Source organism: Clarias gariepinus, chromosome 1 (assembly GCF_024256425.1).
Source record: "Clarias gariepinus isolate MV-2021 ecotype Netherlands chromosome 1, CGAR_prim_01v2, whole genome shotgun sequence".
Taxonomy (NCBI): domain Eukaryota; kingdom Metazoa; phylum Chordata; class Actinopteri; order Siluriformes; family Clariidae; genus Clarias; species Clarias gariepinus.
This window is the reverse complement of record NC_071100.1, coordinates 16,308,956-16,324,953: the sequence shown is the minus strand read 5'-3', so window position 1 is coordinate 16,324,953 and position 15,998 is coordinate 16,308,956. Positions and strand designations below refer to the sequence as shown.

Genomic DNA, 15,998 nt, shown 5'->3' with positions numbered 1-15,998 from the left:
TTTTTTCTTCTTAAAAATCTGCACAGTCTGAAGTTTAATGCAATTGCATTTTACTACTGTTGTACTTGTACAACCATATATGTGACAAATAAAATTCTTGAATCTTGAATGTGTAGGCTGCTTTGCGTCTCTCAGTGTCGTGAACAGTGACATCACACTTGCTTAAGAGCCCAACATTGTAAACCTGGTGGAGCTGAGACTTAAAGTGCAAATCTTAATTCAGTGACTTAAACTTAATCCTTAACTTAATCCTTAACTGGTGCAGTCCTAGTCCTCGCTGAAAGTAAATTATTTTTTTTAAAAATGACCAAAAAAAACAGTTTTTACTTTGTCGTTGTGGAATATTATGAGCAGAATGATGAGAGGGAAAAAAAGATTTTAATACATTTTATGATGAGTTTAAAATATTGTAGTGTTTTTCACCGCTAAGCAGGCACTTGGAGAGACAGGTGAGCTTCCTTGCTACCCAATGCAAATGGCTGGGAGTAATTTATTTTCTAACAGCACGTAATAACAACAAAAGCACATTCAATCAGTTTATAAACACACGTCTAACTCACACACACACACCCTGGCCGAAGCCACTAACCCAAACACCTTTCCTCGACAGGGTGAACACCTAACAACCCCTCCCGCAAAGCATGATGGTTACTAGTGCAAAACCCCGCCCACGCCACAATATAATAAAATGTGGACAATCCAAAAGGGTCTGAAACTTTGCTTTGGCACTGAATATACTACAGTTACAATATTTTATTACAATGGCACCCAGTATATCTCTGTGGGATATACTGTATTAGGCAGAAAGTGAACCTTTTTTCTTGAAGTTGATGTGTTGGAAGGAGAGAAAAAAAGGGCAAAAGTAAGGATATGGGCTTTGAGTGATTTTAACCTACTGATGATAAAATATAGAAAAGGCAATGTAAGGTATGATTATATTATAATTTTGGAATCTGCAGAAGCTCAATGGTCCATGCACAACCTATCCTGGGCACGCAAACCTCTGAAGGAACATGCATTTCGGTTTATTAATCCTTGCACCTGGTTTAGGTTTAGTTTTCAGTTTGCACCGTTTGTTCGGTTTGTATATCTGTTATGTTACAACTATATTATAACACTCAAAAAGATCTTTTATTTGGGGTAAAGTGACTGATGTGCATTACTTTGTTCAGCAGAACCTCTGTTTCATTGAATAATCCATGACTTTTCATGAATATGTAAGACCTATTGACCTCTCAGGTGACACCACACACACACACACACACACACACACACACACACACACACACACACACAGATAACAGAGAGTGACAACTTCTGACAACAGCACAGCAATAAGCATTTACATACATCTGAACAAAGTCATGTACATAAAACACTGATCAACTGTGTTTGACTCCACAGAACTCGATCAGGTGACCGAATATTTAGTCAAAATTCAAAATTCTGTTAGACCTTAGATAAGGTATCTCCAGTTAAATGGTAAATGTTTAGAGATAAGAAACTCGTTCCCTGGTATAATGACCACAGACCTTTTAAAACAGACCGCTCAAAATTTAGAATGTGAATGGCGTGAAACTAAATTGTTAGTTTTTCAAATAGCATGAAAGGAGAGCATCCTGAATTATAAAAAAGCTCTCAGTGGTGCTAGATCGATATATCTCTCCTTATAGAAAAGAACGAAAATAATTCTAGATTTTTATTTAATACCATAGCAAAATTAACTAGAAATAAGATCACTGCAGAAATCTCCACAACAACAACATACAGTTATGAGGACTTTATGAACTTTTTCAATAACAAAATCATAAATATTCGAATTCTAGAAAAGATAGTATCACAGTAGTTATGTGCATATCTACATAGAAATAGCATAAACGAACTGTATCAGTCAGTCTTTACAGTAGGCCTTATCACAGCACAGAGACAGCACTTGGTAGAGTATTAAATGACCTCCTATTGGCGTCTGATCAGGGTTGTGTCACTATACTTGTGTTACTTAACCTCAGTGCAGCTTTTCACACCACTGATCATAGTATTCTCCTTTACAGATTGGAAAATGTACTAGGAATTAACCCTCCTATTATCTTTGGGGTCATTTTGACCCCATTCAATGTTTAAAGTCCTCAAATAAATGATTGACCTATATGCAGTAGGTAGACAAGCGGTATTCTACATTCTACATCCGCGGCGCTCGGCAACAGCATTTGGGTTTGTGCGTGTGCTGGCTTTTACCGCTGAGTGGCGCTATATAACTATAGACTGACACCTCAGGCCTTAGTTCATTCTCTCCAGGATTAATGAGCCGCAGCTCCTTTAGAGCAGCATGTAGTAGCGGATAAAATCAAGTGAAACATTGTAATTAAAGAATTCATAATCACAGTACTAAAAGTACAGTACAAATTTATAATTTAAATTAATATCAAATATTTTTAGAATTGAATTTAAGCAACGTAAACGTTAACACAGTGAGTCTTTAGATTTTATTATGTGTAATTGCAAAAACTACACTTGTAGGGTTTTGTGTCATCTTATATTTTGTATATGTTCTTTAAATTTGTAGTAGGTTTATTAACTGAAATAAGTGAAATTAAATGACCATAAAATTAAAACATTGTCAGATTAATGTGCAAAAACTATATAGTAAACCTATATAAGCTACATAGCCTTTATAAGACTCAACTTTTATTTAAGTGCTCTTACAATAATGACAAAACCTTATGATTTTGTTAAATAACTAAAGTAAACAGGGTGCGCTATTCTGTATTGTTTTCGGTGAACTTCAGCGCGTCAGAAAATGAACCAAAACTCCGTGTATATTCGCCTCACAGACGTGAAAAATATACAGGTTCTTCTCAATAAATTAGCATATTGTGATAAAGTTAATTATTTTCTGTAATGTACTAATAATTAGACTTTCATATATTTTAGATTCATTACACACAACTGAAGTAGTTCAAGCCTTTTATTGTTTTAATATTGATGATTTTGGCATACAGCTCATGAAAACCCAAAATTCCTATCTCAAAAAATTAGCATATCATGAAAAGGTTCTCTAAACGAGCTATTAACCTACTGTAATCATCTGAATCAACTAATTAACTGTAAACACCTGCAAAAAATTCCTGAGGCTTTTAAAAACTCCCAGCCTGGTTCATTACTCAAAACCGCAATCATGGGTAAGACTGGCGACCTGACTGCTGTCCAGAAGGCCATCATTGACACCCTCAAGCCAGAGGGTAAGACACAGAAAGAAATTTCTGAACGAATAGGCTGTTCCCAGAGTGCTGTATCAAGGCACCTTAGTGGGAAGTCTGTGGGAAGGAAAAAGTGTGGCAAAAAACGCTGCACAACGAGAAGAGGTGACCGGACCCTGAGGAAGATTGTGGAGAAGGACCAATTCCAGACCTTGGGGGACCTGCAGAAGCAGTAGACTGAGTCTGGAGTAGAAACATCCAGAGCCACCATGTACAGGCGTGTGCAGGAAATGGGCTACAGGTGCCGCATTCCCCAGGTCAAGCCACTTTTGAACCAGAAACAGCAGCACTGACCTGGGCTACAGAGAAGCAGCACTGGACTGTTGCTCAGTGGTCCAAAGTACTTTTTTCGGATGAAAGCAACTTTTGCATGTCATTCGGAAATCAAGGTGCCAGAGTCTGGAGGAAGACTGGGGAGAGGGAAATGCCAAAATGCCTGAAGTCCAGTGTCAAGTACCCACAGTCAGTGATGGTCTGGGGTGTCATGTCAGCTGCTGGTGTTGGTCCACTGTGTTTTATCAAGGGCAGGGTCAATGCAGCTAGCTATCAGGAGATTTTTGAGCACTTCATGCTTCCATCTGCTAAAAAGCTTTATGGAGATAAAGATTTCATTTTTCAGCACGACCTGGCACCTGCTCACAGTGCCAAAACCACTGGTAAATTATTTACTGACCATGGTATTACTGTGCTCAATTGGCCTGCCAACTCTCCTGACCTGAACCCCATAGAGGATCTGTGGGATATTGTGAAGAGAAAGTTGAGAGACGCAAGACCCAACACTCTGGATGAGCTTAAGGCCGCTATCGAAGCATCCTGGGCCTCCATAACACCTCAGCAGTGCCACAGGCTGATTGCCTCCATGCCACGCCGCATTGAAGCAGTCATTTCTGCAAAAGGATTCCCGACCAAGTATTGAGTGCATAACTGAACATAATTATTTGAAGGTTGACTTTTTTTTGTATTAAAAACACTTTTCTTTTATTGGTCGGATGAAATATGCTAATTTTTTGAGATAGGAATTTTGGGTTTTCATGAGCTGTATGCCAAAATCATCAATATTAAAACAATAAAAAGCTTGAACTACTTCAGTTGTGTGTAATGAATCTAAAATATATGAAAGTTTAATGTTTATCAGTACATTACAGAAAATAATGAACTTTATCACAATATGCTAATTTTTTGAGAAGGACCTGTATACTTATAGAAAGCAAAATGTCTGCTTTTATATAAACTAATGGAAAACAAATTTTTAGATTATGTAATTCGTATGAAAAGTGAATTGTAGACGCATCCACTCCTGCGGAGACGACGAGATGACATTATCACCTTCATCACAGCCGAAACCAAAGAAATCACTAATTTATCAATGAATTATTAAAATGGTCAGAGTCAGTCTCCTTGCTGTTTTTCCTGACGCATTTATAATCATTAGTCTACAGTAATTCTGCCGGTGCGCTCTGGAAAACTTTATGCGTGCGGTTGAGCGCTGATTAAACTACGTAGGAAATTAAAGGAGGATCACGATGCCGAATCAAAATCCCGAGCCCAAACCTCATTTAAATTGAATTAACAAATATTTGAAGTAGATAACAATAGCCCACATTTATAAAAGCATTTTATTTAGACTATAAAAAAATAATCCTGCATCTGTTTTAGGTGTTTCAGCTGCCATTCTTATACGGCTCTTTATCGGAGTAAATCATACAGTAACAAGCCTGTAAATTTCAATGTAAAACAGTATAAATAAATTGTTTAAATGTATGTATCATGAGCTATTGATCAGTGATTTATGTAAACGACTCTATTCAGATCTAAGTAAATGATCATTGCTGCGCTGTTTGTGTATGTGTGTGTGTGTGTGTGTGTGTGTGTGTGTGTGTGTGTGTGTGTGTGTGTGTGTTTGTGTGTGTGTTTGTTGAAAAGTGTCAATAGAAAAGCTTGCATAGGTCTTACATATTCATGAAAAGTCAAGGATTATTCAGTGAAACAGAAGCTCTGCTGAAAAAAGTTAGGCACATCAGTCACTTTACCCCAAATAAAAGGCGGTAAAATGAATAAACCGAGATGCGTGTTTCTTAGCCCCACCCCCGTGAACACAACGTATTCAGAGAAAAGCGCCCCCGTGAGAGGTTGTGCTCGGACCACTGAGCTGCGGATTCTAAAATTGACAGTGTTAAGGTTTCTTAATCGCTGGAATGGAAGAGATGGAAAGTTTCCTCATCATAACATGCCTTGTATTGTTTTTAATCACTCTATACACAACCCGTGATTTTTATGCTATTTTAGAGATGAAAAATACAAATGGAATATATATATATTTTTTTTTTTTTCCTTTTTTATAAAATATAAACTTTCAATATTTTTTAAAAATACCAAAGAAAATGATTGTGTATAGAGTGATTACAACCAATACAATTTGTTATGATAAGGAAAATATCCATTTCTTCCATTCCAAGGATTAAAAACAGTAACAATGTCAGTTTTAGAATCCGGAAGATGAAATTTACACAAATTTAAAAAGAGGCCTGAATCACTGCAGTTCTTCAACCCTCAGATCCAGGTCTTAAAGTGGGGAGACGTGCAGTTCAGTTTCTCTGAATGTATAGGTGATAAAAGCTGAGTAATAAGAGTAATAAGAATAAGAGGCTCTGATTATACTGCATAAATATTAAAGAGGAGGAAATAAACAACAATAGCCCATGTTTAGAAAAGCATTTTTATTTAGACTATAAAAAAATAATCCTGCATCTATTTTTAAGTGTCATAATGACGAAAAAACTTTATGATTTTGTTAAATAAAAATAGTAAACAGGGTGCAGTGTTCTGTATTGTTTTCGGTGAACTTGGCCCGTCAGAAACTGAACTGAAACTCTGTATATACTCGCCTCACAGACGTAAAAAAAATATATACTGTACTTACAGAAAGCGAAATGTCTGCTTTTAAACTAATGGAAAACAAATTTTATGCGCATCCACAGGATTACCTTCATCACTACAGCCGAAACCAAAGAAATCACTAATTTATCAAAGAATTATTAAAATGGTCAGAGTTAGTCTTCTTGCTGTTTCTCCCCTGGCGCATTTTTTTTACTTTATGTGCGCGGCTGAGCACTGATTAGACTACATGGGAAGTTAAAGAGGAGGATCACGATGCCAAGCCCATCAAAATCCCAAGCCCAAACCTCATTTAAATTAAATTAACAAATATTGAAAGTAAACAACAATAGCCCACGTTTAGAAAACGTTTAGAAATTCTTTCCGAGGCTGCGTTGTGCCGGTGTTATGCGCAGAGCGACGGGAGATTTCCTGAAGCTAAAATCTCTAAAAACTACACCTGTGACAGAATAACAGTAATATTTCTAACATTTTGCAGGCTGACGTTTGGAGAAACCAAAGAATAAAGAATAAACCAGTTGTTGGGTCAAAATAACCCAACCAGGTGTTCATTTGTAAATGACTCACTACATCCCATTTGACCCAACATGACCAACACAACAATGTGTTTAAAGTACCCGAAATAACCCAGAATTTCGACCCAGCATAAACCACCCAATGATGTGCTTACAGAAACAACACAACATTTTTTTGTGAGTCTTTTTAGAGTTATTGTAATGTTTTATTCTAAAAGTCTGTTTTACCAGTTATTCCTATATTTAAAGTTTGATGTATTTTTAAATGTATTTTTTAAAATAACAATAAAGAGATACAAACAGAGATAGGCTATATAACAGTTCATTAATCAGTTCACTTGATCGTCTGTCTAAACAACATTTATCCAATGCTTGTTTTTTTTACTCATTATTATACAATAAATATCAATAGCTCTGGTTCAGATTTTTCATTTTTGTTGTATAAAGTTCTCAGATGTGGAAATTACAATCACTGTAGTATTTCTTAAATAGAACATATTGTTAAGACATTTTTATGAGTTCATATTCATTGACTTTTCCTAATTTAATAGGGATAACATCATCCTCACAAGAATTTTGACATTCCCTACTTTGTTGGGATGGAAGATATTAATAGTTCACCCAACATAGGGGTGGAGCAAACATATAAAAGCTTATAAAAAATAAAAGTTTATAACAGCAGGCTTCTGAACCATTTCTTTTTGAGTAGGATGCTGATTATGAGGCAACATCCTTTGATAAGAACAAAACCCTCTGTGTTGACCCTCTTGTTGTGTTTCAACCTCCAGCTAACACACTACCTTTCAAAAATGCTAAATTATTATGGTCAGACTAAAGTGTGACAAACTCACAGCAATATGGGATGTAATGGGCAAGAGGATTCAGCGATTACCCTTTCTTCACAATTCAGGTCCCCACCTGACTATGGATGATTGTCTGGTTGCATTTTGCTAGGGCTTTCAGTTGTCCTTTCAGACACACATGCCGAACAAACCGTCCAAATACAGTATTAAAATATGGTGCACAGTCCATCTATGCACTGCCTGTTGACCCCTTGTAACTTTCTTCAACATTGATTTAAGGACCTGCAAGGTCTTTGTGATAGGGAGTGAAATGAACAGAACTGGAACAGCATAAAACTGAGTTTAAAGAGGATTTTGTTGGAACAACTGGGTTACATGTTGGTGAAATCTCATATAGAGAGAAGCTATCGAAGAAGAATGCATGCACCTTTTGCACATAATGCTTACAGCAGTACAGACAATGATGATGATTATTTTATTTGATGATATAATTCTTAAATTTTTTTTTAATTGTCTTTGTTTTTCCTGGGGTCAAATTGACGCCGAACATATTACATGTTTCTATTTTTGATAACAAAAATAGTTTTTCATTCTAAATGTTATAGATAACAAAAAAATAATATTTAGAAATAGTTTAAAGTCAGTAAAACAATAAAAAGATATCTATCTCTAATTTTAGGTCAGTCAGTGAGTTTTTAAGTCAGTGATCTGCATATTTCTCCATAGTTGCGTAACAGGTATTCAGGATGTATAACGGGGGTGGGTGGGGCTTATTGTTTAATTTAAAGGGCTATTTAAGTAATCTACAAATAAACATAAAAGTACTTGACACATAAAATTGGGTAATAATTTTAATATTGATAATTTTCTGGAGGTTTAAATTGCTGAGGTGAAATTGACCCCAAGGATAAGGAAGGAAGATGTTAGTGAATTTGAAGGTAACAGAGGGGTTAAGGGAACGGCCCTTTCCTGGCTCAGATCCTATTTGACTGATCGTTATCAGTTTGTAGATTTAAATAGTGATTATTCTAGATGTTCTTAAGTGAAGTTTGGTGTAGGGTTCAGGCCCACTGCTTTTTTCTCTCTACATGCTTCCTCTGGGCAACATAATTCGTAAACATGGTATTAGTTTTCATTGTCATGCTGATGACACACAGTTATACGTCTCAGCAAAACCAGATGAGAAAAAACAGCTTACTTAAGTTCAACAATGTGTGCAGGACATAAGAGATTGGATGTTAATTAACTTCCTTCTGCTTGATCCTGATAATACAGAAATTTTAGTCATAGGACCACAAGCAGCTAGAAGTAAGCTTTCTGATCCCACTGTAACTTTAAATGGCCTTTGTTTTCCATTAAGTGCAACAGTAAAAGACCTCGGTGTGATAATAGATTCCAGCCTTTCATTTGAAGCTCATGTAGATAATATTACCAGGATAGGATTCTTTTATCTCAGGAATATTGCCAAGATAAGAAATATATTGTCACTAAACGATGCAGATGCAAACTAGTTCATGCTTTTATCACCTCTAGGTTGGACTATTGTAACGCCTTACTGTCTGGTTGTTCAATTAGGTGCATAAACAAGCTTCAGTTAAACCAGAATACGGCAGCGAGAGTCCTCACTAAAACCAGAAAATATGAGCACATCACCCTTATCTTATCTGCACTGCATTGTCCTCCTGTGAAATTTTGCATTGATTTTAAAATACTACTTTTAATGTATAAAGCAGTAAATGGTTTCACGTCACAATAACTGAGTGAACTGCTAGTGTCTTACGATCCACCATGCCTACTTTCATCAAAGGATGCAGGCTGCTTGTCAGTACCGCGTATTATGGAAACTACAGCAGGGGGCAGAGCTCAGTGTTTAAGTCCAGGCTAAAAACCGATTTATTTAATTAAGCATTTTTGTATATAGAATTGCCTTGGGTAAAGGAGCAGATCTGGGGGACTCATGGACGTAGAGTATTATGCTGTCTTCCCCACTCTCATTGATCACTCAGGTTTGTTGACAGTAAAGTGATTGGTCACTTTACATGTCAGGGAGCACTCATGTCTGTGTTTCCTTCTGGCTCTCCCTTTTAGTTATGTTGTCATAATTAATCCTGCCGGAGTCCTTGCTTGCATTCTGCACTGAATATACATTTACATTATACATTGTGTGACTGTGACCATACCTAACTGCCGTCTCTCCATCTCTTCTGCTTTCTTTCTCTCTCTCTTTAACTCTCTCTGTTAAGCTATACAGTACATGTTGCTCCTGAGCTGCCAGAGATGCAGACCCCCTCTGCCCTCAGGACCTGTCTGACTCTTCCTGGTGTCCTGCTTCTGGTCTGTCTGGGATGCATGTGGTGACTGAGGATGGTTTCACTTTTTCACAAAGACAGTCCTGGCCTAGGCAGATGCTGACAGCTGTTCTCGGGTGACTCGTGACTGCAGTCACTCAATAGTTCAAGGCTGGAATTTCCCACAGTCTACCTGAGCCTCCAATAACAAACCTGGACTCCGTATTAACTTAAATACATCTCCTGTCATACTGAACTTCCAGCCTCCTAACACACAGTATGACTGCAGTTCAATCCCTGCTTTGTCATCATTGTGAGTGCATTTAAATAAAAGTAGAGACTTATAAAGGTTATGTAGCTTATATAGTTTTATTATATAGTTTTTGCACATTAATCTGACAATAAATGTAGCACTCACTTTTTCCAGGCCAAAATCTGTTTTCTGGCTGCGCTAGTGCTACACATGAAAAAGTCTAAAGGCTCACTGTGGTAACATTTACTTTGCTAAAATTCCATGCAAATAAGAAATGCCTACATTTAATATAAACTCTAAATTTGCACTGTAATTTTTGTACTGTGATTATGAATTTGTTTGCTACTGCGTGCAGCTCTAAAGGAGCTGCAGCTCATTAATCCTTGAGAGAATAAACTAAGTCTATAGTTTATAGGTATAGTGCCACTTTACAGTGGAGCAAAGAAATGCAGACCCCTAATGCTGTCGCCGCAAGCAACACGATGGTAAAACTGTTATTCTGGTTGAGTACCATCTGTATGCAAAGTGCAGGGAAATTGGTAGCACATCAATATACGTATGAAGTGATTAAATTACTTGAATTAATTAGTTGGCCAATTTTGGAATTGTCTGTTAAAATCTATGAAGTATTCTGGCACAGGATAGAATACTTGAAGTATTCTTTAAAGTACAATTTTGGAATTCTGTTAATGTTAGCCCCAAAACATTAGTGTTGTTAACTGGGTGATGTTAATAAACTGCCTATGTTAATTTTTACCTTTGAACTTAATGTTAGCATTAGCCACTGTCTATATGTATTAATATTTGCATTAAAAATGACCAGGTATCTACTTAATGTGGTTTTCATACAAATAAGTTAACGGTTATAACATTTGTAGATTGATTCGTAGATCACATTGATGCAACTCTGAAGCCAAACTACCATGGCCGTTTTATGATATCACTTAACAAGTATTAAAATGCCACTACTCCTTAACAGTACCTCTGTTTTTCTCAAACTTTTGTTAGCTAAGTGTTTGCGTGGTCATGTGTCGTCTGGTGGCTACGGGGCATTGCTATGCATTTACAGCATTTTTTAAATACTGCAAAATTCGGTTAAGTAATATTAAACAAAACTTTACTCTTTTGTTTCTTGTTTTTTTATGTTTATGTAAGATCATGTGATTGTGCCTCAGTAAAGGTAAATTTTTGGCTCAGCTTGAATCTATTAGTTATCATTAAGGTATGTGTCTTTAAGATTTTTAAGTACAGTGTTACCAGTTGTCTCACCAAATTTCATTGTAAGAAGTTGGACCAAGAATACAATATAAATTTATTAATATTAACATAGCAATGACAATTTTCAGCAATTTGTGCTGCATTGGCTTTTCTGTGTGATAGAACCAGGTGGGCCAGAGCTTTGGTCTCTGGGTGATGGGTTATGGTTGAGTGAACTGGTGTATAGTTGGTGATCAATTCTGGTGGTGGTGTTGGTGTAATGGCTGACAGGTGTAAGTTGCTGTTGATTTATTGGCAGCCTTATTGATGTCTCCGTGGTGCAGCATTTTCTCCACATGCTGATAATGGTCTTTATGGTGTAAAGTAAAAATTCTGAGATCATGTACCTGTTTTGTAAGCGTTTTTGGAATCAGCAGTCACATAAAACCAAGAACATGAAAAAAAATAAGACATTTAACAGAAACATCCTATCTTTATTTGGTGTTAATGTATATAATTTTATTAATGACAGGTGTATAATAATTAAATTTTAACATGAATTTGAATCTTCTTCTTTGTCTTTCGGCTGTTCCCTTTCAGGGGTCGCCACAGCGAATCATCTGCCTCCATCTAACCCTATCCTCTGCATCCTCTTCTCTCACACCAACTAACTTCATGTCCTCTCTCACTGCATCCATAAATCTCCTCCTTGGTCTTCCTCTAGATCTCCTGCCTGGCAGTTCCAACCTCAGCATCCTTCTACCGATATACTCACCATCTCTCCTCTGAACATGCCCAAACCACCTCAATCTGGCCTCTCTGACTTTATCTCCAAAACATCTAACATGGGTTGTCCCTCTGATGAACTCATTGTTGATCCTATCCATCCTTGTCACTCCCAAGGAGAACCTCAACATCTTCAGCTCTGCTATTTGAATGTTATTGGTAAATTAGAAGTGCAGTCACATGCGCCATTGTATAAGTGTGCACTCTTGTGTAACCAACTTATTGTACATTATTTAAATCTGTTTAAATGTTTTTCTTACCTCAAACCTTTATTCATTTCTGTATCATTTTCCAGAAATCTCACATTTTTCTTATTTAAAAAATACGTCTAAAATCCTTTTACAATCTACAATCCTTTGATCATTTTGAAAGAGCAGTGTAGAATTTTATATTAATGCTATATTAGGCCATGTTAGGAGATACATCTTACACAACCACTAACATTATTAATGATATTAAGGAATTAAGGAATCTTAATACAGTCTAAATTATACTTTAAAACCTGCATCACCTCTAACTCTCTCTCTCTCTCTCTCTCTCTCTCTCTCACACACACACACACACACACACAGACACACACACATACACACACCCAAACACATTGTTTTTAGAAACACAGGAAGTTTTAAGTCTTTAGCACAGACACGTCTCACTCAGTCAGTCATCAGTAGGACAAGATGGAGCTCCGTCCACTCTGTGTGATGCTCTGTGAGTAAATGTTCTCTGTCTGTCTTCATTACAGTGACTGAATTACGTCATGCCATCAGGTTCTGTGTGATTATTTATTTATTTATATTTCAGGATACTGGTTTTAGAGTAAACGGTACATTCTGCCCTGTGTAATGTGTTTATATTCAGTCCAATGTGTTTTATGAGTAAAATATTAAATAGTTATTAAACAAACCCTATTTATACCACTTACATGCTGGTGTCTCACATTACAGCAGAACATCACAGCTGATGATTTTAACTGTTATGCATTGGTAGATTGTTGTTTAGGATTTTATATTAAACACTTTATATTTGTTTGGTGATGTTTTCTACACTTTATCATCTGTGAAGTACAAAGAAAAAAGTTGTTCTTGTAAATATACTAAAAACTTTGCGCTTAGAGTCAAACAGACAGGACATCAAGCAAAAATTATAATATTTGGTTTAATTAATTTAGGACAGTCACATATTGATTTGTTATGTTTATACTGTACTGTTTCTGTAAACTTTTTCCCACACTACTTTTTGAGATTTCAAGTTGAAAAAGCAGACATTGATAAAAGTAAACTGTTTATTACAGCTACAACATTAGTGACACCAGACGCTAGTTTGACATTTTGGACCATGCTGAGGTAGTCATTGGTAGTCAATATTTTAGGATTTTACATTTGATATTTATTCTATTTGTTTGATGTACTGTATCATTTATAAAGTGAGGAACTTAGCATGTCTTGCCATTAGACAGGAGACTGTGACAAGCAGACAGGAGATCAAGTAAAATCAAGAGTTTGTGAATAAGAGACATTTATTCAGCATATTGATATATAAATGTCTCTGTGTTTAACATCAGATCAGAGCAGCTGCAGCTTACATACATTTATTCAAGATTAAAATAGAGTGTGATTACAACAAACAAATCATATAACACTTCCATGTTGTTGACCTTTTTGTGCTGATTGGTCAGAATGTATTGATTAATTTTCTATAACAACACCTCTGATAATAATACAGGCTGTACTATTACAAAGCACAGATTCATATTATTGTTGTTACTCTTTATTTTGTGCACAGGGAACTGTGAAAACCTCATACAGTATATAAATGTAGATTAAGATAGATTGTTCCTTAGTAACATGGTAACGTTGTTGCCTCTATATTCTTTGAAAGTTCAGTTTTGGAGTACATATGTCATTAAAGGGAACATGTGCTTTAAGGTGTTATTATATTAGTGACAACTAGTTTGTGGTTTGTGCCTTGTGGTTGTCACACATCAATAAACATGACTATAAATGGTAAAAAGTATGGCATGTTCATTAATAAACATATGGGTATATGAGTTTGGAAGTTTTTTGAGTGATAAGTCATCTTGGTCTTAAACATATCTTTCAGAATTTGTGAGGAAAAAATAGTTGCAGGCAAGGCATAATTGCAGAAGTGAAGACTTTTAAAAAAGTATACAAACACAAGAACCAAATTTATCCACAAAGTGGTACAAAACTAACTAAGCATTCAGACACAACAGGTGCCAGATACAGTAAAACCAATCCAAGCTGAGCTACGTCAGGTCAAGTCAAGTAGGTTTTTATTGTCAATTTAACCTTATAAAGTTCAGTACATAGTGAAACGAAACAACAGAGCGCCTTCCATGGTCAAGGAAAACCCCCACTAAAATATTATATTGTCTTTCCAACATAAAAGCTGTTGCGTGTGTCTTTATGGCGGAGTGTAGGTTTGGTCCAGAAACTGAACTGATTGAACATGGCATCCTTCAACCTGAGAGTCCTTAAACTCCAGAGAGGGGCAGCCACAAGATACTTGACCCTAGGCAGTGGGACAGACAGGAGATTGTTGAACCTACAGTGGTGTGAAAAACTATTTGCCCCCTTCCTGATTTCTTATTCTTTTGCATGTTTGTCACACAAAATGTTTCTGATCATCAAACACATTTAACTATCAGTCAAAGATAACACAAGTAAACACAAAATGCAGTTTTTAAATGATGGTTTTTATTATTTAGGGAGAAAAAAAATCCAAACCTACATGGCCCTGTGTGAAAAAGTGATTGCCCCCTGAACCTAATAACTGGTTGGGCCACCCTTAGCAGTAATAACTGCAATCAATTTTCCCAAAAGTCTTGGCAATCATTGAGATGTTTTTTAGCAAAATTGAGACGAGCCTTAATGTTCTTTTTGCTTAAAAGTGGTTTGCGCCTTGGAAATCTGCCATGCAGGCCATTTTTGCCCAGTCTCTTTCTTATGGTGGAGTCATAAACACTGACCTTAATTGAGGCAAGTGAGGCCTGCAGTTCTTTAGATGTTGTCCTGGGGTCTTTTGTGGCCTCTCGGATGAGTTGTCTCTGCGCTCTTGGGGTAATTTTGGTTGGCCGGCCACTCCTGGGAAGGTTCACCACTGTTCCATGTTTTTGCCATTTGTGGATAATGGCTCTCACTGTGGTTCGCTGGAGTCCCAAAGCTTTAGAAATGGCTTTATAACCTTTACCAGACTGATAGATCTCAATTACTTTTGTTATCATTTGTTCCTGAATTTCTTTGGATCTTGGCATGATGTCTAGCTTTTGAGGTGCTTTTGGTCTACTTCTCTGTGTCAGGTAGCTCCTATTTAAGTGATTTCTTGATTGAAACAGGCGTGGCAGTAATCAGGCCTGGGGGTGACTACAGAAATTGAACTCAGGTGTGATAAACCACAGTTAAGTTATTTTTTAACAAGGGGGGCAATCACTTTTTCACACAGGGCCATGTAGATTTTGAGGTTTTTTTTCTCCCTTAATAATGTAAACCTTCATTTAAAAACTGCATTTTGTGTTCAATTATGTTATCTTTGACTAATAGTTAACGGTTTTTGATGATCAGAAAAATTTAAGTGTGACAAACATGCAAAAGAATAAGAAATCAGGAAGGGGGCAAATAGTTTTTCACACCACTGTATGTGGTAGGCCACCCAAGTATATTTGATTATAATTTAAAAATGTCAATCTCCCAGTCTGAGATTGATTAAAGAGTAGCAGACAGTTTTGTCTCGCACTAGCAGAATAAAGAGCTACATGAGCCATAGCGCGAACACAGTGTACTGAGTGGCAGTAAATTGCCATGGATACCAACCGCTGTAAAAAGGATAAATAGGGCATACTGACAGTCGCACATACACTGCAGAGATAGTTACACATGGAGAATGGGCTCTTCTCTACAAAAAAAAAAAAATCCCAGGAGGATTAACCCTTAAAACTCAAGCAGCACGGATCTGTGACAGCAATAGAACACTGGGCAATGAGCGAT

At 36.6% G+C, this 15,998-nt stretch overlaps 1 pseudogene; it reads left to right on the top strand.

The window, feature by feature from the left end:
• LOC128520437 (titin-like) overlaps positions 1-15,998 on the top strand; it is a 105,029-nt pseudogene that overhangs the window by 702 nt on the left and 88,329 nt on the right.